The sequence below is a fragment of the Chamaea fasciata genome, unplaced genomic scaffold (assembly GCF_029207755.1).
Source record: "Chamaea fasciata isolate MVZ Bird 193981 ecotype frontalis unplaced genomic scaffold, bChaFas1.0.hap1 SCAF_1, whole genome shotgun sequence".
In the NCBI taxonomy this organism is placed as follows: Eukaryota; Metazoa; Chordata; class Aves; order Passeriformes; family Sylviidae; genus Chamaea; species Chamaea fasciata.
Genome location: NW_027094086.1, coordinates 96345067 through 96350171, shown reverse-complemented (window position 1 = coordinate 96350171; position 5105 = coordinate 96345067).

The following is a 5105-nucleotide window of genomic DNA, read 5'->3' as shown; positions in this document are numbered from 1 at the left end:
TCGGGAAGACGCGTGTCTGCCGCTCCTCGAGGAGCTCAGCCGCTGCAAAGCATGCCAAGCGGAAAACGGCGGTTGCTGGCTGGAGAAGTTTCACTGTGGCCAAAGGGATCCAGTCCTGGGAAATCTACTATCACTAAGTCGGCCTGAATCCGAAGTTTTCCCGGCCACCCGTGGGGAGCTGGTCCAGGCCCTGCCTCGCCATCGGCTTCTTCGGCGCTGCTCCTCTTGCTACAGCATGACCCTGCACCCCCTGCGCTGCCGGGACATCCTGCCCCTGCCTGCCGGGACACCCTGCCATCCCAGCTACCAGCCCGGGACTTTTCCACTGTTTCAGCTTGGTGCTCTGAAGATCCTGCAGGGACACCGAAACCAAACTGCCCTGGGTTTTGTGAAACAAAGCCCTCAAGGTTCTTGGTACTGTTGTCGTTTGTCATTAATGCTGTAGTTGTTTGGGGGGGGGGGGGGGGGAGGTTTTTTGTGTTTGTTTGCTTTGTATTACATACTAGTAAAGAACTGCTATTCCTATTTCCCAAATCTTTGCCAAAGAGCCTCTGATTGTAATTTTACCTAGCAGATACCTGTCTTCCTAAACCAAGACACCCTTCAAGTGGGCTGAGCTTATAAAATTGCAGGAATATCAGATGAAATAGCAGTCATTGGCTTTGCTGGCAAAAACTGTAGGGTAGGGGATCAAATTTACTCTTCATGTAATTATTTATTAGCCAAAAGAAGAAGTTGCAGCTTTTTAGAAGCCTTAGCAGCACTAAGGTTAAAAGTAAGATTTAAACACTAATTTAAAAAAAAAGATTAAATAATCACAGATCAAATTCTGGTACGATTAAGTTGGTGCTTCTGAGGTAAACAAATAGGGAACTCAGGTTCTACAGATAACTTTCTGAAACATCATGTAACAGCTGTGAACATTTAACATTCCATAGAGGTCTTTGCCTTGTATTGTAGCAATGGGGAACAAAGGCACAGACCCCCGTGTGCATGCAAAGAGAATCACTATATTGTAGAAGTTACCCTCTTTTTATACCTTTAATCTCAACCAGACAAAACCCAAACATAACAGGAGAAGAGCACCCCTTGGCTGGCTCAGCTACAGTGTGCTGTCCATGAGTCGTAATTATCTCTCACCCTCCACCTGTCCAACCTGCAGCTGTGCCTTCTTATAGGGCCTTCTATAAGCCTTAATAACTTTAACTATTATAATCCCATATCCTACATTGTGTATTTTTAATTTTTAGGTTAGAATTAACTTACTTTAGAGATTTCTGCCAATATTTCTCCCCTCTCCCTGAGTTCTCACTGAGGTAACAAAATGCCATCAAGGGATGTCAATTTTACTCTCTCTCAGCTCCAGAGTGGGTGCGTTCACCCAGAATGCTTATGTACCAGTTGCGGAATGCCTACTGATTACAGTGGCTTCTTTTGTATCTCTATATGCTACAGTAAGTCTTAATCATCCATCCCTTGAATGTCTTTGCTGCTATTATATGCATAGCTCCCATGATGCACATAGTTTCCATGTCTCACTAGCTAAGCTCTGCACTGAAATATTAATGCATATCTTGCAGAGTTGTGTTAGAGTACATTTCACTAATCCAGTGGAACTTGCTATTTACTGTGTGCACCTTTTGTCTAGAGAAGAGGGACTGACAATTCCAAGGCTCCAGTGCCACGGATGGGCTGCAGTCCACATTTCTTTTTCCACTCTCCTCCTTTCCAGGACAGTACACTCTGTGTCACTCATATCCAGGTAAACATCCACCCGTTTCTGAGGGGTCACTAAAAAGACTTCTCTTTTTCAATTAATGCAGTCTCACTTGGACATCCTCACAAACAAGACTGACTGTCAAATTAAATTTTGCAGCAAGGGCCTGAGTCCCTACCTAACTCAGCCTTGCTTGGGCAATTTTTAATCTCTCTTCCTTAGAGTTCACCAAAGCTAAACTGCTCTAGGGACAACAACAGACCATGCCATTTGATCCTATAACCAGCATATCCTGCTTTGAATTTGGAGGTAATTAGCAGTTAATTACTTAGGAAAATAGTATGGTTTTCTGGTTTGTTTTCTGCTGTTTCTTGGTGAGTCTAAACCACACATACATGAGATTCAAAGCCATCTTAACACAGTCCCACAAAAGACAACATGATTTGCTGGATCAGTCCTAAAGAGAACATGTAAGTGTACAAACACCACACAGAGAGCAAATAGTGATATGATGAAAATCCCCTTTAATTTGATGACAATCTTTTCATTCTCTCCAAGACTTCCCACGTTATAACATTGACATGAGTAGATGAGTATGCCTGTTGCCATAATTAATGATCTTATGGTTAATCAACCAATTCCCATTGCCATAATTAACTAGAAGATGGTTTAGCCATGTTGAACTTACAGTGTGTACATATATTAAAAATATATATAAATATAAAAAAAAATATATATATATACTAGATAGATTGATCAATCTCATAATACAGCAACATAAGCACCTTACAGGATCTTATTTCACAAAGATCACTCAATAGAAATCACACTGACACAAACACTCCTACTGCATGACACTCTTTGCCATTTAGAGCCAACTGTAATGCCACTAGCCCAAGCAGGATAAAAATTCTAGCTTTCTAGTTTGTCAATTCAAATTAAATTTCAAGCTTTCTAGTTTGCCAGGACTGTAACAAGAGACATGCTTTGCACATTATGAAGATGCTCATAAGTTGTTACTGATCTTAGCACTTACTGAAAAACAGAGTATATAAAATCACCTGCAATATAATCATATAAAATTAAATATGCACATATTTACACACACAGTATGCCCAAACAATTTGTCATCTCCATATGAATCTTAATATAAAAATGTATTTTGATTTGCCATAAGCAATGAATTTGATTAAATATAGAGGGCTCTTTCAATTGAGTAACTCCAACTAACCCAAAAGTGAGATATTAAGTGGATCACTAGTCAATCACAAGCACAGTCACAAACAAGCAGGTCACTTTCAAAGGAAAATATCAAACTTCTTAAAGAAGAAAAATAGCTCCAATTGTTTTCAAATCTTGATCTATGATCTGTAAGCATGTGAAAGGTATTTCAAATTGGTGAGAACATAGTTTCTATCATCAACCTGCTCAATGAAACAGTCAAGGACTTATTTACTGTAAGCCAGTTAACAACTGAATGAAACATGTTAACACAATTTACAATTTCTATTTACAGATGTATAATATCTTACAAATAAGACAAGAAAATGAATTCTATTCTTTATTACCCTCAGCTTGCACATAATACCATGGTAAGCATTTCCCTGCTCACAATACAGTTAGCAGCACATGCCAATACAGTTTGCCACCTCTGGCTAACATTTATATATGGTTTAAAGCAAGAAAGTTTCAAAGGAAGAAAGCAAAACTCAAACATAGTCAAAGCATCAAGGAAAAATATCTTCAGAAAAAAAAATTAAACAAACAAACAAACAAAAAAAAACCAAACCAAAAACCACAAAAAAACCCACCACCAAAACCAAAGGAAATAAAATTCCACAAGAACTCCTATTTGGATCACTCCAACATACATATTTCCAAAATCAACATTCATAGCTACATTAGATTAATGAAGAGATGCCGAGTTAATTCAGACAACCATTAATTGCTTTAAGTTCAAAAATTACTTCTTGGAATGCTTTGTATTGCATGTAAAGCCTCACTAGCAGCTAAACCTAAACTAGATAACTTAATTGTCAACTGGAGGTGAAGGGAGTTTCATCAAAAGACATCTGTACAGTGCTTCAACTTTTCACACATATTTCACCCATCACATCAATATTCTAAGAGCTGTGAAATTATACTTTCTTATTTAAAATTACTCAAATCTTCCAAATCTGGTCTCCAGTTTTTTTAATTGCCAGGAAATCTAGAGATTCAGAGCTCTCTGTTCTACATTAAAAATTATTTAATCGCAACACAACAAAGATAAATATTTTTTTTAAGGAAAGGAAAATAAAAGAATTTTTAACATCTATTTTATATACATAAAATATAAAATAAAAATAATAAAACAGAAATTCACAGGTAAAGACAGAAATTACATCCTTACAACAGCTTGCTTTCAAATAAGATACAATGCTGAACATTCAACGTTTAGGGTAAGTAGCTTAAAAAAAACCCAAAAGGGTTCTGTAACTCTGGTGGCCTCTCACTAACTATGTCACTGTGCAATATTATTACGTATTATTTGCTTAGCTGTGAATTGATTAACACTGTACTTCAGGGAAAATCAAACCAGAGCACTCAAGTTTGAGGTAGTGCTGAAGAGACATGGAGAGTCATGTGGTCCTCAGCTTACTGCAGGGTATGCAGGTACTGTTGAAATCAATCAACAGCTGTTGATTCATAATGAGAATCTGAATCAAAGACAAACATGCTTATGCAGAAAACGAACCAGGAGCTTCCCCTTCTTCAACTCTCTCCATTTTGCACCTGCTTTTGTAGAAAAACTGTAACTGAATATGCTTTACTGTGATGGAATGAAGTATTAAAGGACAAAGGGACATCATTCAAGGGTACCTTTCATTCAAACATTCATTGTTCACAGTAAGTTTTTACACTCCATATTTGCAAAACAAGGCTAAAAACACCCCCCCAAAATGACTACCACATACTACTAAAAACTTACATATAACTTTCCATTAAGTGGTAAGACATAGTCTGAAAGGAACCTCCAAGCTGTACAAAGAGCTGTCATTTTTTGAGAAGAAACTGTTAAAAGGGAAGATTTTCTCATTAACAGACAAACTATTTCTTAACTACAAGCTTTTCTTTTTCCTCTCCTCCCTGAAATGCCAACTTGCAGTATCAGGGAGGATTTATCAGAAGCAGCAGAACAGCACCAGGATTTGGCTCTGAAACAGCTAGTTTATTTTTCTTCATATTAGTAAGAATTTCAGAGTACTAGCATACATTTCAAGTACCTGCAGTGGTGGCAAGGAAAGAGACAACTTTTAGTTCCTGCTTTTCCAAAACAATGCTTTATGAAGTACATGCTATAAGTTAAAATACAAATGGGTTCTTATTAAATTGAAACTACTTGGAA